This window comes from Triticum aestivum, chromosome 2B (assembly GCF_018294505.1).
Source record: "Triticum aestivum cultivar Chinese Spring chromosome 2B, IWGSC CS RefSeq v2.1, whole genome shotgun sequence".
NCBI classification, from domain to species: Eukaryota; Viridiplantae; Streptophyta; class Magnoliopsida; order Poales; family Poaceae; genus Triticum; species Triticum aestivum.
The window spans coordinates 22,599,201-22,625,783 of record NC_057798.1 but is presented as its reverse complement, the minus strand read 5'-3'; the positions used below and the strand labels follow the sequence as shown (position 1 = coordinate 22,625,783).

At 41.6% G+C, this 26,583-nt stretch overlaps 1 long non-coding RNA gene and 1 pseudogene across 1 annotated transcript; both read left to right on the top strand.

Annotated features, from left to right (window-relative positions):
- The first annotated feature begins 9,563 nt into the window (after positions 1–9,563).
- LOC123043197 (uncharacterized) lies at positions 9,564–12,095 on the top strand. Its single transcript, XR_006419081.1, has 2 exons — positions 9,564–9,729; positions 11,531–12,095. It is a non-coding gene; the product is annotated as an uncharacterized lncRNA (long non-coding RNA).
- A 2,566-nt stretch (positions 12,096–14,661) lies between these two features.
- On the top strand, positions 14,662–18,137 carry LOC123043196 (putative disease resistance protein RGA3; annotated as a pseudogene).
- The last annotated feature ends 8,446 nt before the right edge of the window (positions 18,138–26,583 follow it).

Genomic DNA, 26,583 nt, shown 5'->3' with positions numbered 1-26,583 from the left:
ATGAGATAGTCCTTGGTTGATTTATAGCATGCTCATTGCACTTCACTTAAATCTTTTGAGTATGGCTTTATAGAATGCTTCATGTGCTTCACCTATATCATTTGAAGTTTGGATTGCCTGTTTCTCTTCACATAGAAAACCGCCATTTGTAGAATGCTCTTTTGCTTCACTTATATTTGTTAGAGCGGGGACATATCTTTTGTAGAAAGAATTCAACTCTCTTGCTTCACTTATATCAATTTAGAGAGATGACAGGAATTGGTCATTCACATGGTTAGTCATAAAATCCTACATAAACTTGTAGATCGCTGAATATGATATGTTTGATTCCTTGCAATAGTTTTGCGATATAAAGATGATGATATTAGAGTCATGCTAGTGGGTGGTTGTGTATTGTAGATACACTTGTGTTGAGGTTTGCAAGTCCCGTAGCATGCACGTATGGTAACCGTTGTGTGACAAATTTGAAGCATGGGGTGTTTCTTTGATTGTCTTCCTTATGAGTGGCGGTCAGGGACGAGCGATGGTCTTTTCCTATCAATCTATCCCCCTAGGGGCATGCGTAGTAGTACTTTGCTTCGAGGGCTAATAAACTTTTGCAATAAGTATATGAGTTCTTTATGACTAATGTGAGTCCATGGATTATACGCACTTTTACCTTTCCATCATTGCTAGCCTCTTCGGTACCGCGCATTGCCCTTTCTCACCTTGAGAGTTGGTGCAAACTTCGCCGGTGCATCCAAACCCCGTGATATGATACGCTCTATCACACATAAGCCTCATTATATCTTCTTCAAAACAGCCACCATACCTACCTATCATGGCATTTCCATAGCCATTCCGAGATATATTGCCATACAACTTCCATCATCATCATATACATGACTTGAGCATTTATTGTCATATTGCTTTGCATGATCGTAAGATAGCTAGCATGATGTTTTCATGGATTGTCCGTTTTTTGATGTCATTGCTATGCTAGATCATTGCACATCCCGGTACACCGCCGGAAGCATTCATATAGAGTCATATCTTTATTTTAGTAACGAGTTGTAATATTGGGTTGTAAGTAAATAAAAGTATGATGATCATCATTATAGAGCATTGCCCCATGAAAAAAAAGAAAAAAGAAAAAAAAGGAAAGGCCAAAGAAGCCTAAATAAAAAAAGGGGACCAAAGAAGCCCACCCAAAAAGAAAAAAAAAGAAAAAAATAAAAGAAAAGGGGCAATGTTACTATCCTTTTTCCACACTTGTGCTTCAAAGTAGCACCATGTTCTTCATATAGAGAGTCTCTTATGTTGTCACTTTCATATACTAGTGGGAATTTTCATTATAGAACTTGGCTTGTATATTCCAACGATGGGCTTCCTCAAATGCCCTAGGTCTTCATGAGCAAGCAAGTTGGATGCACACCCACTTAGTTTCTTTTGTTGAGCTTTCATACACTTATAGATCTTAGTGCATCCGTTGCATGGCAATCCCTACTCCTCACATTGACATCAATTGATAGGCATCTCCATAGCCCATTGATTAGCCGCGTCGATGTGAGACTTTCTCCCTTTTTGTCTTCTCCACATAACCTCCATCATTATATTCTATTCCACCTATAGTGCTATATCCATGGCTTGCGCTCATGTATTGCGTGAGGGTTGAAAAAGCTGAAGCGTGTTAAAAAGTATGAACCAATTGCTCGGCTTGTCATTGGGGTTGTGCATGATGGGGGCATTTTGTGTGACGAAAATGAAGCATGGCCAAACTATATGATTTTGTAGGGATAAGCTTGCTTTGGCCTTGTTGTTTTTAAAAGACATGATTGCTTTATTAGTACGCTCGAAGTATTATTGTTTTTTATTTCAAATGATAGACTATTGCTTTGAATCACTCGTGTCTTAATATTCATGCCATGATTAGACATATGATCAAGATTATGCTAGGTAGCATTCCACATCAAAGATTATCTTTTTTATCATTTACCTATTCGAGGACGAGCAGGAATTAAGCTTGGGGATGCTGATATGTCTCCGTCGTATCTATAATTTTTGATTATTCCATGCCAATATTCTTCAACTTTCATATACTTTTGGCAATTTTTTATGCTTTTTTTGGGACTAACATATTGATCCAGTGCCCAGTGCCAGTTCCTGTCTGTTGCATGTTTTATGTTTCGCAGAAAACCAATATCAAACGGAATCCAAACAGGATAAAAACGGACGGATAATTATTTCGGAATATTTGGGATTTTCCGGAGGAAGAATCAACGCGAAACAGTGTCCGAGGTGGCCAGGAGACAGGGGGCGCGCCCTCCCCCTGGGCGCGCCTGGCACTCTCCTGGGCCACCCGTAAGGCGGTTGATGCTCTTCTTTTGCCGCAAGAAAGCTGATTTTACGAGAAAAATCTGGGCGAATGATTCACCCCAATCGGAGTTACGGATCTCCAAATATAAGGAAACGGTGAAGGGGGAGAACCAGAGAACGCAGAAACAGAGAGAGACAGAGAGATAGATCCAATCTCGGAGGGGCTCTCGCCCCTCCCACGCCATGGGAGCCAAGGACCAGAGGGGAAGCCCTTCTCCCATCTAGGGAGAAGGTCAAGGAAGAATAAGAAGAAGGGGGTCTCTCTCCCCCTTGCTTCTGGTGGCGCCGGAACGCCACCGGGGGCCATCATCATCACCGCGATCTTCACCAACACCTCCGCCATCTTCACCAACATCTCCATCACCTTCCCCCATCTATATCCAGCGGTCCACTCTCCCGCAACCCGCTGTACCCTCTACTTGAACATGGTGCTTTATGCTTCATATTATTTTCCAATGATGTGTTGCCATCCTATGATGTCTGAGTAGATTTTCGTTGTCCTACCGGTGATTGATGAATTGCTATGATTGGTTTAATTTGCTTGTGGTTATGTTGCTGTCCTATTGTGCCCTCCGTGCCGCGCAAGCATGAGGGAGTACCGCTGTAGGGTGTTGCAATATGTTCATGATTCGTGTATAGTGGGTTACTTGAGTGACAGAAGCATAAACCCGAGTAAGGGGGTTGTGGTGTATGGGATAAAGGGGACTTGATGCTTTAATGCTATGGTTGGGTTTTACCTTAATGAATCTTTAGTAGTTGCGGATGCTTGCTAGAGTTCCAATCATAAGTGCATATGATCCCAGAAGAGAAAGTATGTTAGCTTATGCCTCTCCCACATAAAACTTGCTATCGGTCTAGTAACATAGTCAATTGCTTAGGGATAATTTCACAACTCCTACCACCACTTTTCCACACTCGCTATATTTACTTTATTGCTTCTTTATCTAAACAGCACCTAGCTTTTATTTACGCGTTCTTTACTTTCTTGCAAACCTATCCAACAACACCTACAAAGTACTTCTAGTTTCATACTTGTTTTAGGTAAAGCGAACGTCAAGCGTGCGTAGAGTCGTATCAGTGGCCGATAGGACTTGATAGAGTATTTGTTCTACCTTTAGCTCCTCGTTGGGTTTGACACTCTTACTTATCGAAAGAGGCTACAACTATCCCGTATACTTGTGGGTTATCAGTAAGTATTCGATATTTCCGAAGACATACTTAGTTCATATTCATATATTCGATCTATACCAAACTAATCAGTCCATCTCTTTGTTACAGGGCTAGACTAAGAAGTTAGACCGGATCAAGAGTCCGGCTCCATTGCCTGAAGACCCAGTCACTCCTACGCTAGCGGAGATGCTAGTCCCGGTGCCATAAGAAGGCCAAGAAGAAGAGCAAGGGGCCCAAGGATGGGCCCAGTCGTAAAGGGCCTCCAGAAACTGTGTCTGGAGAGACCGAGCCCGTCTCCTTCCATGAGGAAGACGAGGATGAAGAAGAGGAGGAGGCGGATGATGAGGAAGAGAGCGACTCCCCCCTCAAGACGAGGAGGGGGAAAGGACAGCCTCCGAGAACCTGGAGGGGGCTACGCCGAAGAAGGGGCGGGTGGTCCTCTCGGACAGTTCCCGGAGTCCGAACACAGCCCGGAGCGGTCCAAAGGGAAAAGCCCCTGGCCGAAACGTAAGTATCAGAAACTTACTCATTCAATTATCGCTTTAATCCGCCTTTGTCATGCTCAACCCCTTTATGCTTCTCAGCCCTCTGCGCGAGATCCCGGTTCCTTCCACTTCAGAAGGGAACTCTCTAGCCCCTAGAGAGGCAGAGAGTGATGGGCCATCTCGTGCCTCCCCCCCCCTTCCATGGAGGATACCGAGGTGTCATCCCAAAGGCCATCTCCTGGTCGGGGAGGGGCGGACGAGACCGTCCAGAAGGCGCCCGAGGACAACACCTCGGACGCTGTAGAGCAGGGCACAACGACCCCCATGACCATCGAGGGTGGGGGGCTTCAACAGTCCGGGTCTCCACCGAACACCGTCTCGGAGTCTAGTACGGCTCCGGGTTCGGACCAACGTCCCCCTTTGAAAGAGGGGGGAGGAGCAGGAGCTTCGTCGGTGGCCTCTGTCAATCCGGAGGCCTCTGACACTATGCGGGAGGCACTGCATCGTACCTCTATCGTGGAGGAGCACCGCACCCCGATGGGTGCGGTTATGGAAAAGGTTCGGACCGCGAAGAGCGGACTGACCGAAGCCTTCAACGGCCTATTGACAGGCTTTGAGGTAAGCGAAGTAATATTCTTTACTGGCTTTATTTTTTTGCACACGTATATATATATGTTAGGCGAAACCCATGTGTAGACAGTAGCCCTTGAGACTGTGTCCGGATTAGGACAATCCGGACAGAGGATCCAAACAGGTTGATAACGTGCCATATACTTTGTTGGACAGGCTTCGATGTTGGCGGCTACTGCCCAGGCCGCAGAGATAGCCGAGCTCAATCGGAAGCTTCGGCTATCCGATGAGGAACTCGACCGCATCAACAAGCGGTTTAATGAAACCCAAGGTATGTGAAAGTTTTTCATACCCGAGAGTGATATATGTATTTAGTCGTGTAAACTGACTGGAAATGTTATAAATTACTCACAGTTGGCGCAGCCGAGGTCGAGTCCCTCAAGAGCGCCCTCGTCGAAGCCAAGAAGGAGGCGGGGGTGAGCAAGGCGGCCGCGGACAAAGCAGCCAAGGATTTGGAGGAGGAGCAAACCACTCGCCAAAGACATGAGGTGCGGATCAACCGACACATTTGCAACAGTCGGATTTTCTGAGCAACGGTAACATTGCTTGAGGGACAAACAATGCTAACTCCTCGATCCGAGGAAATCACTTGCAGCGAAGAAGAACTCGGTCTCTTGATGGCAAGTATTTGCTCGGAGCACAAAGAGATTTCTCTCACATCTTTCATAGGATTTGGGTTTAGCATCAGAGAATCAAAGTTTTGAACGTTATACCCCTCTTAATAATACGATGGTCCTATGACTCAACGAAGAGAAAAGAAACAACGAAACAAATACTACGTCCTCGCTTCGCCTTCATTTCCCTCGGGCGCAGTCATATTCTTCGGACAGCCACCGAATGATTTGTTTTTCATTAGCAATTTTGAGGGGTCACTCTTACTATCAATCTCTTCGGTGATAACCATCGCGCGGCGCGAGGAGATTATCTTCGTCATTTTGATCAAACTCCTCGTGATCTCAGGGACCTATTACTCCGTGTGCACTAGCACACACATAAGTCCCACACTGTATATGTCAACAAGCTCCAATACGTAAGGGGCCTATCATTGCACCAACACATCTACGCGTAGACCTAGCTAATGATGCCACTGTTGGGGAGCGTTGCATGAAGATCAAAAAAATTCCTACGAACACCCAATATATATCTAGGAGAAGCAGAGCAACGAGAGGGGAGAGTGTGTATACGTACCCTCGTAGACCATTAAGCGGAAGCATATATCACGCAGTTGATGTAGTCGTTCTCGTCATGATCCAAACCGATGAAGTACCGAACGGATGGGACCTCTGTGTTCAGCACATGAATGGCTCGATGACGTCTCCTCGACCTTGATACAACAAGCGAGGGAGGAGAAGTATATGGGATTGCCGGTAGCACGACGGCGTGACGGTGATGGTGGTGTAGTGATTCTGGCAGGGCTACGCCAAGCACTACCGAAACAACAAAGACGGAGGAGTTGCAAAGTAACGGGAGAGAGAGGGAGGCCAAGGGCTTGTGTGTCTTATTAGGGGCGCCCCCTCTCCTCTATATATAGGTGGACGGGCGTGGTGGCCAGCCCTCGAAACTCTAGGGGCGCACCAAAGGGGAGGAGTTGGACTCCTAATCCAATTCCCTCCTTTTCCATACATAGATGGACTTTCCACCTCTCCCAAGCCACATGGGCCTTGAGGGACTTGTGCGCCTCACCCAATAAGGCTAGAGCACCTCCCCTCAGCCCATGCTGACCATTGGGATATGGTGGAACCCTTGGTGGACTTCCAGACTCCTCTGGAAGTTTCCGAAACCTTCTGGAGGCTTCCCGGTACAATAGCGAAAAAAGTAAAACTTTTTTCGGAATCCTGAAAACAACTTTCCATATATAAATATTTACCTCCAGAACATTCTGGAGCTCCCCATGACGTCCCTGATCCCATACGGGACTCCAAACAACATACGGTCACCAACATGCATATACCAATATTACTCTAGCGTAACCAAACATTAAGCGTGCGGACCCTATGGGTTCGAGAATCATGTAGACATGATCGAGACACCTCTCTGGTCAATAACCAATATCAGAACCTGGATGCCCATATTGGTTCCTACATATTCCACGAAGATCTTTTATCGGTTGAACCACGATGTCAAGGATTCGGTTAATCCCATATGCAATTCCCTTTGTCCAGCGATATGTTACTTGCCCGAGACTCGATCGTCGATATCTCCATACCTAGTTCAATCTCGTTGCCGACAAGTCTCTTTACTCGTTTCGTAATACAAGATCTCGTGACTAACTCATTAGCCACATTGCTTGAAAGCTCTTTACGATGTTGTATTACCGAGAGGGCCCAGAGATATCTCTCCGTCACACAGGTGATAAATCCCAGTTTCGATCCATGCCAACCCAACAGACACCTTCAAAGATACCTGTAGAGCATCTTTATGATCACCCAGTTACAAACTGAAGTTTGATAGCACACAAGGTACTCCTCTGGTATCCAGGAGTTGCATGATCTCATGGTCTTAGGAATAGATACTTGACATGAAGAAAGCTATAGCAATAAACTCAAGTGATACGATCGAATGTTAAGCTTATGGTTGGGTCTTGTCCATCACATCATTCTCCTAATGATGTGATCCCGTTATCAAATGACAACTCATGTCTATAGTTAGGAAACCTTAGCCATCTTTGATCAACGAGCTAGTTTAGTAGAGGCTCACTAAGTATTTGTTTATGTATTCACACAAGTATTTAAATTTCCGGTCAATACAATTCTAGCATGAATAATAAATGTTTATCATGAACAAGGAAATATGATAATAAACAATTTATTATTGCCTATAGGGCATATTTCCAACACATAGCACTTGTGAGAAGTCTTGGATGACTCTTTGAAAAGTATATGTTCCTGCCAAGCTAAAGTTCTTTCTATGGAGATTGTCACAACTCTCTCTACCTACTGAAGGTGCTCGGAAGAATAGAAATATGGTGATGGATGACGCGTCAATTGTCTGCGGCATGCAAGATTCTTGGAGGCATGGTCTTATAGAGTGCTCTATGGCTCAGCGTGTGTGGGATTTAGTGGATCTGGAGTGATTGAGCACATGATGGTGACTTTCAGAACCATTGGCGAGAAAGTGGTTATTCTCAATGATGGAGGTGCTTTAGCATGAGGAGTTGACTCGTATGGATGTAACCTTGTGGGTTATTTAGATGGCTAGGAGGAAGCTCATTCACGAGTGAGTTGACCAAAGTACGTTGTCAATTTCTTTACTTGCTACATGGTTCATCGCAGATCTTGATAAAATCTGTGACCCTAACTTTCACATGGAATATTGGCGATTCCTAGAACTGATCCACAAGACAAATGGATCCCTCCTCCTAAAGGTTGTATCAGTTTAATGTCGATGCGGGTGTCTCAACGGAACATACTGTCAAAGTTGCGGCTATCATCTGCCGAGATCAAGATGGATCATACCTAGGGTCTTCAACCCTTGTCATCTAAGGCCTGGTGGATCCCGCAACTTTGGAAGCTATAGCCTATTGGGAAGCTTTTAACACTTGTTGAAGATCTGGGAGCTCAACATCTTTTCGTTGCTTCTAACTGCAAGGCTGCTTTCAACCAAGTACTTGAATGAGTTGGAGGAAATTATGGTGGAGTCATCAAGAAGATTAAGGAGTTGAGGAAGTGTCTAACTGTGTGATGTGTAGGAGGAGATTTGATGCTCGCTTTGTTGGGTAGCGTTAAGAGATTGTATCTATGGTATAAGATGGTTTTTTTTCTTTCTCTTCATTTTATTTTCCAAAACGTATGCCACAGCATACGGATTTGTATTGAATGATGTGAGGAACATACAGGACGGAAAGGACCTCCGACAAAACAAAATGAAAGACTAACTCTCTTTTTTTTGCGGGGATGAAAGACTAGGGCCTGTTCTGCAGCTTCCCAATTCCTGAAAATCGTGAAATCCAGCTTCCCGTTTCATATGCCAGCTTCACAAATGACAGCTAGCGATCAGAAAACCATTCGGTGTGCCAGCTCCAGTTTTCTCTCGCAACGCATGGGCTGGCAGCCTTTTTCAGTTGATTTCGGCCTATTGGGAGTTGAGGACAGGCCAAACTTGGCCAAGTTGGAGCTGGCTGGCCCATTAAGCTCGTTTCTGGCCTGGTAGGGAGGGAAGGGAGTCGCTCCGGTCTTTTCTTCGCTTGACGAAACGTTTTCTTCCACTTCACGGTGGCAGCTCGCCGTAAATAGCTCGAACTCCAATTCTTGCGATTTCTGGGATCGACGAAACATCAGCTCCTAGTTTTTGTACATGGATGCTGGTTCGATCCGGGAAGCCGGCTTCCTGGCGCCGGGCCGTTCGGGCCAGCTCCGCTCGCGGATACGCGGAAGATGGGAACTGGCGAGCTACCGAACAAGCCCTAAGTCATTTTTATTTTTATTTGCGGGGACGAAAGACTAAGTCTTGCAAACCAATAATTACGAACACTGTGCTATGTTGACAAAAAAAATCGACGCGCAAAATCAGAGACAACGCGAGCATTGTCATGTTTTCGGCTCGACTCTTGTGCCCCTGTCTCCACGCTGATCTTTTATTTTTCCAACCATTCTTCGGAGACGCCACTTGCACAACTCGTACGTCAGCAGGGAAAGTCTTCGGACAGGGGCAGAACGAAAATTCCAAACACCTTCGTCGTGTGAGCAGATAGATACCCAGTCCACACGCTAAAAGTTAGTACAACGTTTCCTGGAAACTTCGCTGCGGAGAGGAAGACTTGTACTACTCCTAGATGGTTTGACATTTGGTAGGCTCCGCTCAACCCTAACGGCTTGTATCTTGTTCTAAAAGGAAAAGAAAAAGAAAAACTTGACACGGCGAACGGGGGCACACACTGAGAATAAAAGTGGAGCTTACATATATGGTTACAGGCCTAGGCCAACTGTGTCGCAGTCTCGCTCACCAGCCAGAATACACCCAAGTTTTGCTCCATCTCCTCCCGGCTCGGCGGGGTTCCGGCCGCCGTCGCTCCCTCTCTCTCGGCCGACGAGATCCCAACATCCCTCCTACGGGCGCGCGGCGACTCGGCGAGAGAACGACCACGCAAGAGGTAAAAGCCAGCCCACTACAGCACTCCCTCTGCTTCTATCGATCTCTCTAGTCCCTTTGTTTTAACCACGAGTGACTCTCGTGAATGCGAGGGCATATCATTCTTGCGTGTAGAAAAGGTTTAGTACTTCAACATACTACTCTCTCTGTAAAGAAATACAAGAGCATTTTTAATAATCTAAACGCTCTTATATTTCTTTAAGAAGGGTAATGTACCAGCAAGATGTTCACCACATGCATGCGCACTTATTTCTATGAACGTATGAACGCAAGTGCATCCCAACCTATGAACAGAGGCGGTTGAAGAGTGTGTATTCAAAAGTTCAAAGCCAATTTTTTAAAAGCCTAAAACTTGTTTTGGCATGTATAACTGATTATAGCACCAATCCATACCTATTAATAAAGGACAGTGCATTTCTCTGAAAACTTTGTCCGTCCGTCCGTCGTGACAATTATCCTTATAGTCGATGAAAATTGCCCACCACTGCCATGGTAAGTGAAAAAAAAAAGTTTCCGTAGGTTTGACACGATTTTAATGTCTCATTTTTCCTGTTTCGCACGTCGCCCTTAGAAGTCGGCTCACTCGCGCCAATGAAGCAGCCCATCTATCCTGGACGGTTTAAGCCATACAAAAGCAAAAATAGTAGCTAGTGCGATGAATGGAGCTCATGACTTCCACGGTATAACTAATATCGTTGTTCGTTCAGCTAGCTCGTGTCGTTTGTGTGATAGAAGGTTGATTCGCCTATTAAGTTGTCCCACCTCGCCCCTTACACCCAATTCTCTTAATTTTTATACATTTTCCGGATTGCTGGGTATTATGAAGTTGTCTCAAAAATTAATAAGCGGAGGATGAGGACTCAGTCCCGGTTATCTCTTGAAAATATTCCGAACGACATGGTAGAAATATATGAAAGGAAAGAGTCTGAAGCACACACGGGTGCTGCTGGAAGAGCAGACTCTAGAGCGGACACTATACAGATGTGGTCTCGAGCTATAGACATGCACCCTACAAGGAATGCTTGTTGCATGATTGTAAATCCCTTGAACATCAAAAATAGCGCCAAGGATTTACTCCTTCTATAGGGCATAAATCTGACCCTAAAGCTAGGAAAGAAAGAATAGGGTTGTCGGATTTACTCCTTCTGTAGGGCATAAATCTGATCCTAAAGCTAGGAAAGAAAGAATAGGGATGTTGTTGATATGTTGTTTGGATTAGATGTCGCAATATCGATTGTGATATTTCCACTCTTCCTATAAGCTGTCAGGGCCGGTCCACATATATACGGGGCCCGGGGCAGGAAGACAACAAGGGGCCCTTGTTTTTTTTCTTGACACACATGAACTGAAAACATTTTGTATGTCAAAACCAAAGGAAATATTTAGTAGATGGAATAGATAGATCCATTATCTTTGAATTCTAAAACTAACTATACAATGTATTTATCGACCAAGAGAAGTTCATACATTTACTATATATTGCTAGTTGTAGTGATTCATGAAAGAACTACTCATCCGGTAAAAAAATGTCAACCAATTTTTTTTTTGGGAATTCTGCTTGTTTATCTATACATGTTTTTCCTCAGATTTTCATCACTACTACTAGAAAAATGCTTTTGACAAGACATGCCACCATATAAGGCGCGTAAAATATGTTCAATACAGATCAGAAAAGCACCTGGATATCATATGGCATAATGTGAATTTGTACGAATGCCGCAATAGTCAGCGCAAATGAGAAGCCAACACCATGAATTGAATTAACATCTCCCCTTCTCCTAATCTCCTTAATGCTTTCTCAGAACCAATGAAGAGCAGAAGATTATAAGAAGACATATGCAAGTCAGCAGATCTGAAGGAGTAAGAGCCAGAGATGGAGAGCAAAGCTATTTGAATTAGAATCATTAAACTAAGGAAGAGAATTACATGGAGGATGCAGATCTCTGTGATTGGAAGGATCGATGATCATCCATTAATCGCTTGCCGCACCCTTGGAATCTGTAAGACACCGAAACGGCGGCGTTGTTCATGGATTGTGAATTTGGGAGGAGAGGAGTCACCGAATACGGAGGAGAACGAGGGACTCGTGGATCCACTGGTGGAAACCGATTTGACTTCTTTGTGAGTATTGCTCGTACGTCCACCAGTTTAATGGGCTTTACACTTGCACGGTTGCACCTTAGGCCCTTTTATATTTTTTCCTCTAGATTTCTTCCGCCTGAGATAAAAAAACACACTGCGTTGTACTACCTGGTTTGGGGCCCCTACCTCTTGGGGGCCCAGGGCGGGTGCCCCGCTGCCCCGGCCTATGGACCGGCCCTGTAAGCTGTAGATGTTGCATAATCAGTTGTTAAAGAGATCCTCTCATATTTCCTAATAACACTAAACTGAGGGAGGAGTATAACATAAGAATCAATGACATGTGTGGAACCTAGGATCACGGCACGTGCTTCCTTGCCCGGTCTGAAAAAATACGGACGCGGCTAAGTGGTCCACCGGCCTAATAAAACCGAACAAAAGCATAATTGTCGAATACCTGTGAGGAACCTAGGATCACGGCGTGTGCCTCTCTGCCGTCGGGTCTGGATGCTGGTGGGCATTTTGGTGGATGAGAAAACTATCATTTTCTTCATAGCGAAAACAGAGGGCGATGCTTGCACATACCATTCTCAAATTTGAGTACACAATATTTTTTTTCTTCTATTGCAACGCACGAGCATATGTGCTAGTTTATACTAATTGGATAATACATAAAAGATATAGTACAATATAATAGACTCGCTAGATTGATCATGACTTTAAAAAATTAAACCAAATATAAATACTAATTGTTCAACATATGAAAGTGGCAACACCTAAATATATAGTGTAAAGATAATAACATATAATAACAAAGCTTACAAATTACAGGATGACTTCAGGATCTTAATGCTTTTAAAATGAGTGATGATATCATCATCCTTAACTTGCAAGAAAAGATTCTCTTTCAGTCAATGTAACCAAGAAATCCTTCAAGTATTTTTTGTCCCATCTTGTTTCAAGAAAAACTATTGGTTTTTGATGGGGCTCATGTAACCGGGGGTCTACTGGACAATAGGCTAGGCTCTGTTTTGGGCTGAAATGCTTACCTAGCATAATTTACCGTATCAGTTTCGTTTTCCCTTATACATCCACATGGTCTACAATGTAGTATACCTATTTTTTGGTAAAAATAATGGGTATTCAAATAAATACCCATGAATTGAGGTGGGGCTACCCCTGCATATGAGCACCTCCACGAGATTGAGTCGGCAGGTTCTGAAATTGACATAGTCATTGTAGGCACCTCGTAGTCTACGAACGAGCCTTATTACTAAAAATATATCGCTAAAAAGTCTGAAATAAATTCAGGAAATATGTGAGCACCCCAGCTAAGGCATCTCTAGCCGGGCTCCTAAACTCCTCAATTTGAGTAGTTACAGTAAACCTGGATCTGACTGAATTCCTAAAATTTAACTCACTAAAAAAAGTTTATTTGCCAATTCTTCTAGCTACATACTCCATTTCAACTAGGTATTTGCATTATTAAGTGGAAACTCGATAATTTAGGTTAATAAAATTAAACAACATTGTAAATTTAATGATTGAAATTCAAACACAAGAAAGGGTCCTAATGAAGTAATAATTCAAGTAAAAAAGGCATGATAAAAGCACAAGAATAGAGTGCTATGAAGTGCCCAACAAGATTATCTTGAAGCTAGATATGAACTTCTTGGTTCTCGATCCTTCGATGTGCCACGAGGTATCTCTGGATCTTATTTGCATTGGTTCTGGGCTTTTGGCTCAACAACATCCCCATTGGAGGGTACCAAAAGTTCTTTGGTATTCCTCTCATCTACTCGATGTTCATGTTGTGCAATATAACGCAACATGTCATGATGTGTGAGTTCCAATACTTGGCAGGGTGCCCCCAAGTACTATAGTCCAAAGATCTCGATCACGGCTAGTGTGAATCTTCTTACTATAGGGGAATGTGCAATGTAAAACACTCACACACGATCAAAACCAAGATCACTATGGAGGTAGGTGTAACGAGACTATACCAACAATCAACTCGGTGCAGTGGAAGTAGAGAAGATTTTGGTGAAGTCGGTCGACTCCCATAGCTAGGTTATACCCAGGCATGTAGCATCGAAATATTAGAGGCCTCCAAGCTATCCACGCCTACTGAATCAACGGTACTGCACCACTCCATGGACCACCACAGAAAACAATTCAGAAACTAGAAGAAGGATACATTAAAAACCTTTCAGCGGTGGTGAAATCTAGATGAGAGAGGGGCACTGGCTAGCACAAGAAGATGGTGTTAGCTGAAGGCAATAATAAAATTGTTATTATTCTATTTTCATGTTCATAATTAAGTTTACCTTTCTGTGCTAGAATTGCATTAGTCTTGAATGTGAGACTAAGAGAAAAACCTAACTGCATGTGTAGAAAGAGAAACGCCAAACAAATCCCAATTCGAATTGGGTAATATTCCAACACTACCCGCCATGAGGACCGCATCTTCCCAATTCGAATGTAGCCATCAATGGCGTTGGCCGAACACCCACAGCCAAGCACTTTAAGGCCCGCGACACACTTCATCAATGGATATGCACTCACTTCTCTCGATAAACTCCTCTATTTAAACGAAGGACCATATGACCGTCAACAACTTTTTTTGCGAGATATTCTCAACAGCTTTCACAAATTGTATTGAAGAGATTTTGGTGCATCCGAAATTGCCTTCAGAAATATTTCTATGGATATGTTGCATTGCTCTCTTACTTGAAAAAGACCCAAGTTTCTATTTGCAATGTACAGCCAACCAATTATCCAGTTCAATACTGTCAAAAGAATTAGTTTAATAATCGAGATTTTCTGTTTGCCTTGATTCGAGCCCAGGTAATCCATGATGAAGTTTCCAAAGACCGCCACAGCATCCGGCTTGGATCCCACTAGTTTGGCGGAGCTGGTCCGCTTGGTTGTTCGGGCCATGGAGGGACTGGCCGACGAGATCCGGTCGCTCGACCAGAGCAATCGTAAATGGGCGCCTAGGTGGACCAACATCGCCGCCACCGAGCTGGAGTTGCTCAAGACCAATATGCTCTAGATCTGGTTCATATCTGTCGTCGCCGATCCACGACATGAGGCGCTGGTGCAGCAAGCAAGAGATGCCACGTACTCCATCGAAGTGATTCAAGACAAGATTGAGTACCGTAGGCTTCAGTCCAGCCTTGTTCCGCATCACAAGATTCTCAATCATCTGTTCAAGCTGCTTCTTGCTCTGAGGTGTCGATGGAACTGCTCCAATTCAAACAGGGTCATCAGGGAGATCAAAATGTGAATGAGAAAGCTCGCAGGCTTGTCCCTCTCCTGGACAAGGGTGAAGGCCAGTTTTCCAATCCACCTCGGCCGCCGCTTGGTTTCGTCGATGATACTCGTCGAACAACGGTGTATGGGCGTGACATGGAGAGGGATGAGGTCGTGCAGATGCTCATCCGGCCTTGCGGTGGGGCTTCACCAGAGAGGATGCTCTCTCTTGTTGGTGATGGAGGAATTGGGAAGACAACGGTCACTCAGATGGTATTCAATGATGAAAGCGTCAGGCAACATTTTGATGTCAGATGTTGGGTGTCAGTTTCCAGTGTCTCCAACCAATTGGAGCTCGCAGCAGAGATTTTAAGATCAGCCCAACCATCGTGGGTTGGATCTAATGAGAAGAAGATGGTGGATTTTCAAGTGCTTCAGTCCGAGCTTCGTCGATTTGTGGCATCCAAGAGATGCCTGATTGTTCTAGATGGTGTATGCAACAGAAAGGATGAAATCTTGCTGGACATCCTCACTCCTCTTCTTTCAGCAGACAACAGAAGCAAAATTTTGGTGACTTCTCGCATGATACCTCACATGTTGGGTGCCTCACAGCTGTACACTGTAAATCCTCTGGATATCAATCACTGTTGGTCCCTGCTCAAGGAACATGCTTTTCCCATTGATGGTAAGAATGTCCATCCAGATCTGTAGTTGATTAGGAGGAAAATTGCTACAAAAACTAATGGATCACCTTTGGCTGCCAAGCTGGTGGGAGGGTTGCTAGGACAAACAAGGAGCAAAGCGCACTGGAGAAATATCATGGAAACAGGGTTACAAAATGGCATTGTTTTCTCTGCCCTACTCTTGAGCTATAAGAACTTGCCTGGACACCTCAAGCGATGCTTCACATATTGCAGTTTGTTTTCAGAGGACTATAAATTTGATCCAGCACATTTGTCTCGCCTTTGGATTGCATAGGGTTTTGTACATCCACAAGGCAAGGCTGAGAAAAGGATGGAAGACATAGCTCGAGAATATTTTGATCAGCTCCTTTCACGCTCATTTTTCCAGAAAATCAAGCTTGGACACAAGACTTACTACTTGGTGCATGGCCTACTCCATGAACTTGCAAAATCTGCTGTGGAGGAGGACTGCTTCCGTATTGATGATGGCATGAGTTGTGACATCCCATCAACAGTGCGCCATCTGTCTGTCACCATGAACAGTTTACCTGGTCTCACAAACTTTTCCGGGCTAGAAAAGTTGCGTACCTTGCTAATCCAACCATCACTTCCATTCTCCTCCAGTTGCTTCCAAGAGGATTTAAAAGGTATCCTGGCGAAGTCAAAACATTTGCATGTTCTTGATCTCAGTTGCTATAACTCTAAAGAGTTGCCTAATTGCACTGTTGAGTTATTGCACCTTCGTTACCTCTCTATCCATGGATCCATCCAGAGGCTTCCTGAGTCGATTGGCAGGCTCTGGCATCTGCAAACATTGCGCTTCACCGGGGAATGTTCCCTTGAGAAGCTTCCTGCTAGCATTATTATGTTGGTCAATTTGCGGCACCTTATTGTTGAAACAAAGTATACTGCAGGATTGGTGGGCATTGGTCGGCTAGCCAATCTTCAGGGATCACTTGAGCTCCACATTGAGAAGAGGGAAGGACATAAACTAGAAGAGTTGAGGAACATCAATGGTCTTTGTGGGCTACTAAAAATAAAAGGTCTAGAAAATGTTTCAAGCTATGAAGAAGCATGCAAAGCTAAGTTGAATAAGAAAACACATCTTAATTCTCTAAATTTAGAATGGAGCTTTGCTAGTAGGAATAACCCTCCTCCTGCTGACGCGGAGGTACTTGAAGGCTTAAAGCCGCACCAAGACATAAAGGTACTTCATATAAGAAGGTATTGTGGCACCAAAGCTCCCAGTTGGCTACAGTCACTACAACAAGTGCGTTCTTTGCACCTTATCAATTGCAGGAGTTTGGGCGTCCTTCCTCCATTGGGAAATTTGGGATCACTTAGAGATTTACACATGAAGGAGCTATGTGGAGTTGGCCGAATTGGACATGAGTTTTATGGCAACGGTGATGTGGCATTTCCATCTCTATGTATCCTTGAATTTGATGACTTCCCAAAGTTGTGTGAGTGGGCTGGAACAGAGGACAAGATCTCATTTCCATACCTTGAAAGATTGATTCTAGTGGATTGTCCAGAATTGGTCGGAATTCCTCCCTTCTCCGCAACTACTCGTGAAGTTACCATTGAGCATACATGCTTCATGCCATACATGAGGCTTGCGCCTTTTTCTTCAAGTTCAGAGAAGCTCCAGCTCGATGTTTGCACAACTTCTGGGCACTTCAACGGGTTACTCCATAAGCAGCATCTCAAGGCTGTTGTATCCTTAAACATAATTGGGTCTGAACAAGTCATTGCTACTGAAGAAATAGGGTCACTCGTTTCTCTACAAAGGCTTCAGTTTTGTCGATGCGATTTCACTGACTATAACTTTAGCAGGTTTCTCCAGGCTCTACCTTGTCTTTCCTTGTTGGAGATAATTGACCTGCCTAACTTAACATCTCTTCCAGAATTAGAAACATTTGGGGTTAGCACAATGCTCACTGAGTTGTCTGTACGCAACTGCCAGTTGTTGCAGTCTCTATCCTCATTGCAGATTTTTGATTCACTAAAATATTTGGTGATCGAGAGATGTCCTAAAGTGACTGCAACATCATTTCCGTTGAACTTTAGGGGTCTTTCATCGCTCAAAGTGCTGAAAATATCACACTTCTCAGAGCTCCAATCTTTACCCGTGTGTGGTCTACCATCCTCATTGGAAACACTCCATATTACTAGGTGCCACCCGGAGTTGTCCAAGCAGTCAAGAAACATGAAAGGGCATTACGTTGAGAAGCTTGCAATTGTACCTAGTGTGTCAATTTAGTGACAGAGTATTTTCGGCTTGTAACTTTTTTTATGTGTTTCCACAAGTTCATCGGGCGTTTAACTGTAGGGAGAGATGGCAACTCAAATGCTCTTGGCAACCCAGTGTGATTGAATTGTTCACCTTATGTTGCTCATTGTACATGCCCTGATGAAATCCTGGACCCTGTAGAAAATCTGGTTCATTTGCAGCAGAGCAGTCTTTTTTTTGGCAAAAAGAAGGGTAAATCCTGGGTCATCTTATAGCAAAGTGGCAACAATCATACAAAAGGGAAAAAATAGAACAGTTTGATTGTATGTAGTATCTTGGCTCATTGCCAAAGATTTATCCATGTTCGGCGCCCGACAATCCTTCGCCATCCTGTGCACACACCCCGTCCAAGCTAGGCCGGCCCATTAACCTGTTTTTTCTTTCCAGCAACCTTCAAAAATGGTGTGGGCGACAATTTCGAACTCAAGACCCCTCGATTCACAGAGAACCACATCAACCACTAGTATATCTTCACGCTTGCTCTTACTAACTTCCTTTTTTCATTTTATTTTTTCTTCAGTTCGCTGTGAATCGAGAGGTCTCGTTTCTTTTTTCTTTTTTCTTTCTTTTTTTCCTAGTTCCTTTCTCTTTCTTTCCTTGTTCTTGTTCTTTTTTTATTTTCTTTTTTGTTTTCTTAAATGCAAATTCATGAACTTTTTCTACAAAAATGGATGAAGATTGTTCAAATTTATGAACTTTTTTCTTCAAAATCGATGACATTTTTCCAAAAGCAATGAAGTTTTTTCGAATTTGTGAACTTTTTTTTAAGATTGATGAACATTTTCTAAAAATCCGGGAACATTATTGAATACACGAATTTTTCAACCGTTAACCGGCGAACGAAATGCACTGAGGGCCTGCATGACGAGTGGTTAATGAGCGGGCCCATTGCGGCAGCCTAGTGGGCGCCATAACTCCTGGCTGGTGCATAAAGCACCGACTAGGAGCTCCCTCGACGCCCATAGGCGACAAGCAGACGCGCGGATGCAAAAGGCGAGCGTAAATGGGCCAGCCCAGTAAGCGGTGCTGCATGTTTTTCTATTTTTTTCTGAAGGTGATTTCTCTTTTTTTTCACCTTTTGTTTTTATTTCATTTTTTGTACTATAAAAAATATTAATATATGGTGAATGTTTTCTAAAATACACAATAAACAGTTTTCTAACATACGGTGAACATTTTTTTCAGACAGTGAACTTTTTTGTAATATATGTTGAACATTCTTTCAATACACTTTGAACATCAGTACAGACACAAGCGTTCATATACACGCGCATACACTCACCCCTATGAACGCACACACGCACACCCTACCCCTATGAATACCTCCGAAAGACTGAGCCGGCATATCATCTTGAGATTTCTGAAGTCACCTTAGGCGCCTCGTCGTCGACGGAAACATCTCCTCCCACTGAATGCGCATCGCCGGAAATCGTGAAATAAATACAGGAATAAATGCGAGCATCAGGATTTGAACCCTGGTGGGCTGGGGATACCACAGTCATTCTAACCATCCAACCACAGGTTGGTTCGCAATACACTTTGAACCTTTTAGTAATATACAATGAACATGTTTGTAATATGCGGTGAACTTTTTTTAATATAAGTTGAACCTTTTTTAAATACACATTAAACTTTTTGTAATATACAGTAAAATTTTTGTAATACACGGCTACTTATTTTGTACTATAGGTGAAAGCATTCAAATACAAAATAATCTCTTTGTAATATACATTAGACATTTTGCAATACGCAATGAACTTTTTTGTAATGTATGGTGAACATTTTCTTAATATATGACTAATATTTGATGAAAATTTATTAAATACACATTGAACTTTTTATAATATATAGTGAACATTTTTGTAATATGCGGTGAACTCTTTTGTAATATACAGTGAACATTTTTTAATATATAGCAAACATTTTTGCAATACGGGTGAACATTATTTATAATACATGAAAACAATGTAGAAAAATCAAAAAGGAACCAAAAACAGAAAACAAAAAAAAACAGAATAAAACAAGTCAAAACCCGGAAGTAAAAACAGGACAAAACCCAAAACATGGAAGAAGACAAAAAACTAACGAAAGAACAGCAGCGAACGAAACAATCATGACAGACCCGTAGTGGCCCGATCCAACAGCCTCCGCTACGGTCGTTTTCTTGACAGTTTGCCGTCCCTGGGCGTCAAATTCGAATTGCCATAGAGAACATCGCGTCAGGCGAACGCCAGTGCGCCGGCCCATTTGCACAGGGATTATCACCGTGGTTCACAAGCTGTACCTTCGTTTCCCTCATAAATTTAGGAACATTTTCCAAATTCGTCCATGCTTTTTGACACTTGTGAAATTTTTTTAAATCCATGAAATTTTCTGTAATACAAAACATCTTCGAAAAAAATGCTTGGGATATCATGAATTTGTTTTTTGTACTTATAAAATGGTTCATGAATCTCAAATTTGAAACCTCTTTTAAAGAATCCTTTCAAACATCTTTGAAAGAATCATTTGGTTTTTCCCATAGGATTGTTCATGTTTAGGATGTTTTTATACTTCAAAATTGTTCATGTTTAGGATTTTTTTTACTACATCTCATAGGATTTCTAGCATCCATTGAAATTTGTGTGAAAGAATCCTTTGTATTTTCTATATGCAATAAAACAACCAAAAATCCTGTAGAATTGAGATTGACATGACATTCCAATCATATATTTTTCTATTCCCCAGTTTTTAGATTTCCGTGAATCAAAGAGGCTTTGAGTAATAAAGACCGTCGAAGCTCAAAGAAAAAACAATGTGATGTGTTTTTCGGTCCTGAGGAAAAACTATTGTATCCCATTTTTTGATAGATTTTAAAAACATGTTATTTAAAATCAGTTCATATATGTAAATTAAAACATTTATTACGTTAAAAATGATCGTAGTAGAAATCATATACTTTTTAGAAGCATGTATTAGAAAGAAACGGGCTGAACTTTTCGCCTGTGTGCGCGGTGTTTGGAGTCTGCGCCTTATCAGCATCCTCTAGCCTTCAAATAGTGTAGGTCAAGCTTTGTATGACGACTCAGTTAGATGCATTTTTTCAAGCCTCGAACATTAAATGGTTGACTACTATAGTGATTTTATGATGACTTTGCTATACTTGCTCTTACTATAATTGTAATACTTGGGCGTGTTGGATGATAAACCTTTGTATTTGTGACAGATTTTGTAGGCTATTGTATTTCTTATTAAACTAATAATACGTTATACCGTGATTTACTTGACAATATAAGTGTGGTTTTGTAAATAATATTTACCGAATTCCCTGTTGGTGATATACCTACGTAAATGTATTTTAGGATTTTTTTTAATTACTTTGTTGGTTTATTACCAAAGGAAATATAAAAACTTTTGTAGGGAAATATAAATTTGTTTGATAAATCATAAAAGATGGGACGATTAATACGATTCACCAGAAATGATGCTCGAACGCTGAAAGGTTCGACGAGCACTCTGTTTGATAGAAAAAAGAACGCCATTTCTTCAAGAGAACTTTTCCTCTTTATGAAAATAGTACATAAAGAGATTTTGGTAGTACTAGCTGATTATGCGACACTCCCCTGGAAAAATAAAGTTGATTACACAACACCGGCGAATCGAGCGAGGGAAATCCACGGAAGGACAGAAGTACGTACGTGCGTAAGTGCGTTGGTGAGCTCTTGAGCAGGTACCTGGCTCTTTGTTTTCATCTCTTCGGTTTTCTGTTGTTGTGCTGTTATTCTTGCATTCAGCTCTTCTTAATAGCCATCAGTTGCTAATCTCTCAGCTAGCGCCTGAGTTGCAAGCCTCTCTTCAAACTCTCCATGCGTTCATGAGAGGTTGTCTTCTGCCTGGAGGCAAATGACTCTCCCATGCTGGCGAGGGACGTGAAATGCTTGGAAACGCCCTTGAAAACCTCCGCAACAATCTGCACATCTGTTTTTGACTCTTCACCTTCTGGTGGAGTTGCGCATTGCTTGTCTTTCATTTTCTTCTGCAATATGGTAGATGTGTTGTTGGCACGGTGTTACAAACATAATATTTTGGGTGGCACATTACATATGAAATCCAGAAATTGCAGAATGCTTACGATTGATATTGTTGCAGTCTCACTCAACACCCCATCCTTTTTCTGGTGTGGGTTGCTTCAAAATATTGAACAGGTGTAGGTTTCTGGTTTTTCTCATTACACTAGTAAATCAAACAGGATATGATGAACATTGTTGCCGCAGACTATGAAAAGATATAGTAATTTGCATGTACAAAGCTGGAGTGCTTCCCATACTTCGATAAGTTGCAATGTAGCTTCTAGAGCCAGTTTTGTGGGGGAGCTTCTGCTACTTCTTGAGATTCCGTTGGTTTTCCCTTGATGAGGAAAGGATGATGCAGCAAAGTAGAGATAAGTATTTCCCTTAGTTAAAAACCAAGGTATCAATCCAGTAGGAGAAACACATAAGTTTCCAATATTGTATCTGCACAAACAAAGAAATACTTGCACTCAACGCGATAAAGGAATTGACAATTCCTTCACGGTTAATTGCAAAGATGAGATCTAATAGTGGTAGATGAAAAGATAAATAAAAATGCGAAGTAAAATAAAAATAAATAAATTGCAGCAAGGTATTTTTGGGGTTTTGATTTTACAGATCTGAAAATAATATGATAAAAGATAGACCTGGGGGCCATAGTTTTCACTAGAGGCTTCTCTCTTAAAAGGAAGCATATGGTGGCAAACAAATTACTATTGAGCAATTGATAGAAAAACGCATAGTTATGATGATATCCAAGGCAATGATCATATATATAGGCATCACGTCCGAAACAAGTAGACTGACTCCTACCTGCTGTGCAGCATGCTTCTAGTTTATTAAGTTAACAAGAACGGAGTAACGCCTTAAGCAAGATGACATGATGTAGAGAGATAGATCCCATCAATATGGTAAAAAAACCATCTTTTTATCCTTAGTGGCAACAATACAAATACATGCCTCGCTACCCCTTCTGTCACTGGGTGAGGACACTGCAAGATTGAACCCACTACAAAACACCTCTCCCATTGCAAGAAAAATCAATCTAGTTGGCCAAACCAAATCAATAGATCAGAGAGAAATACAAAGCTATCTTAATCATGCATAAAAAGAGTTCAGAGAAGACTCAAATAATATTCATAGATAATCTGATCATAAACCCACAATTCATCGGATCTCAACAAACACAGCGCAAAAGAAGATTACATCGAATAGATCTCCAAGAACATCGAGGAGAACATTGTATTGAAGATCAAAGATAGAGAAGAAGCCATCTAGCTACTAGATATGGACCCGTAGGTCTGTGGTAAACTACTCACACATCATCGGAAGGGCAGTAAGGTTGATGAAGAACCCTTCATGATCGAATCCCCCTCCGGCAAAGTGCCGGAAAAGGCCCCAAGATGGGATCTCACGAGAACAGAAGCTTGCGGCGGCGAAAAAGTATTTTTGATGTGCCCCCTGGTGTAGGGGAATATTTGGATATTTATGGAGCTCAGATTAGGGTTAGAGGTGCCACAAGGCTCCCACAAGCCTGGCCCCCCCCCCCCTAGGGCGTGCCTCCAAGGGTTGTGGCTCTTCTAGCCTCGTCCTGGAGCTTCCTAGGTGTCTTTTGGTCCAAGAAAAATCCTCAAAAAGTTTTGTTCCGTTGGACTCTGTTTGGTATTGATTTTCTGTAGAAGAGAAAAATAAGGAAAAAATAGCAACTGGCACTAGGTTAATATATTAGTCCCAAAATGATATAAAATAGCACCATAATGCATATAAAACATTCAAGATGAATAATATAATAGCGTGGAACAATAAAAAATTATAGATACATTGGAGACGTATCAAGTATCCTCAAGCTTAATTTTTGCTCGTCCTCGAGTAGGTAAATGACAAAAACAGAAATTTTGATGTGAAATGCTACCTAATATGTTTATCATGTAATCTTTCTTATTGTCGCATGAATATTTAGATCCATAAGATTCAAAACAAAAGTTTAATATTGACATAAGAACAATAATACTTCAAGCCTACTAATAAAGCAATCATGTCTTCTTAAAATATCATGGCTAAAGAAAGTTATCCCTACAAAATCATATAATCTTGGCATGCTCTATCTTCATCACACAAAGTATTTATCATGCACAACCCCGATGACAAGCTAAGCAATGGGTTCATACTTTTAATATTCTCAAGCTTCTTCAAATTTCACGCAATACATGAGCGTGAGTCATGGATATAGCACTATAGGTGAAACAGAATATGATGGTGGAGGTTGTGTGGTGAAGACAAAAAAGGAGAAAGTCTCACATTAACGAGGATATTCAATGGGCTATGGATATGCCCATCAATTGATGTCAATGCACGAAGTATGATTGTCATGCAACAAATGCACTAGAGCTATAAGTATATGAAAGCTCAAAAGAAAACTAAGTGGGTGTGCGTCCAACTAGCTTGCTCACGAAGACCTAGAGCAATTTGAGGAAGCTCATCATTGGAATATACAAGCCAAGTTCTATAATGAAAATTTTCCACTAGTAATATATGGAAGTGACAAAATAGGAGACTCTCCCAGTGCGTCGGCCCATTTGCGCAGGGATTATCACTGTGGTTCACAAGTTGTACCTTCGTTTCCCTTAAAAAAACAAGTTGTACCTTCGTTTTATTCATGTTTTCTCCGGTTTCTTCTTATTTCTTCTTTTCTTTTTTCTTTGGTAAATTTTGGTTTGTTCAATGGTTTTCCTCGGTATTCTATTTTCTTCGTTATAAATTCTGTTTGTTTTGTGTTTCGCTTATTTTCTTCTTTTCTCGGTTTAAATTATATTTTATCTTTTCTTCGTCCGTTTTCTCGGCTTTCACAAGTTTTTCCTTTTCTTTCTTTTTTGTTTTTCTTTGATTCTTTGTTTGTTTGTTGGGTTTTATTTATTTTCTCGGTTTTCTTCATCTCTCTTTCTTTTTCATTGGTTTTCTTTCTTTCTTTCTGCAGCTTTCATTGATTTTCTTTAGTTTTCTTCATTTCTCGTTCTTTCTCATTGGTTTTATTTGGGTTTTTTGTTTCTTTCTATGTGCTTTTCTTTTTAGTTTTCAAAGCTTTTTCTTTGGTTTTAGGACCTTTTTGGGTTCTTTCTATGTGTTTGTATCAGTTTTTCTTGGTATTCTATGAACATTTTCATGTACATGTGAAACATTTTTTTATACATGTTAAACATTTTTGCAATACACAATGAATTTTTTCTTAATAAACGTTTTTATGTCAATATTTGCCATCTAATTTTTTCATATACATTGTATATTTTTTCAAAAACATCAAAAACATTATTCGATATACGCTTAACATTTTTCATAAACATACAGAACATTTTTCACACCTTTATTATAATGCGACATACTTATATTTGAGACACGTGCACATTTTCACACTTTATTATAATGCGACATACATATTTTCACACTTTATTATAATGCGAAATAGCTTTTTTTGTGAATGCTATCAACATTTTTTCATATACATTTGAAACATTTATTTTACATATGTTTAACGTTTTGAATATTATTATTATTATTATTATTATTATTATTATTATTATTATGATCATCATCATCATCATCATCATCATTATTGTTGTTGTTCTTGTTGTTGTAATATGATAATGTATTTTTTTAAACACGTGAGCATATTTTTAAATGTCACTTTTTTTAAAATACACTATCAACATTCTTTTTGAATTAAGCTATATCTGTTTTACATTTTGTTAACATATATTTTCAACTTAATGTTTTAATTTTTATTTGTTTTATGTTTTTAAGTGCATATTCATTTACAAGATGTTCAAAAATAAGAATAAAACATTATAAAAGAGGGAGAAAGACAAGCTTACTTGGAACCTACATGGGCCGGACCGTTCACCACGCCCTCACGCGGGCGGTCGCCTCAACTCGCGTCACGCGCTTTATTGCCGCCCCCAAAGAAACAAAGGAGAGCAACTAATTGAGAGGTAAACCTCGTGGGAGCTCCTCAAGGGTCAGTTTTGATGGACGGAGAGCGTGCGACTTGGCGCGCTCTCGGTCGCCGCCACATGTCGCATGCTTGGCGTTCCCTCGGGATTTTTTTAAATATTTTTGTGCGTGTATTATGGTTTATATGGTTTTTGCCCTCTTTTTTGGCTTTTCCACGGTTTTTCTTAGGTTTGAAAGAAAACATTCAATCATTTTTTGCGCGAGAAAACACATTTTTTTTTCTTCCACGAGAGGCACAAGTTTGCTTCTGCGACTTGTGCCACTCAGAAAATAAAAAAATATGTTTTTTTTCTTCCTCAAGAGGCATATATTTGATTCTTGTGGAGGCACAGGTTTACTTCCGCGGGAGGCACGGCTATGCCTCTTGCAAAGAGGAAAAAACATATTTTTTAAATTCCACAAGAGGCACGGATTTGCTTCACACAATTTCGCTTCTGAGAGAGGCACAATGCCTCTCGAGAAATAAAAAAATACATGTTTGTCTTCCGCGA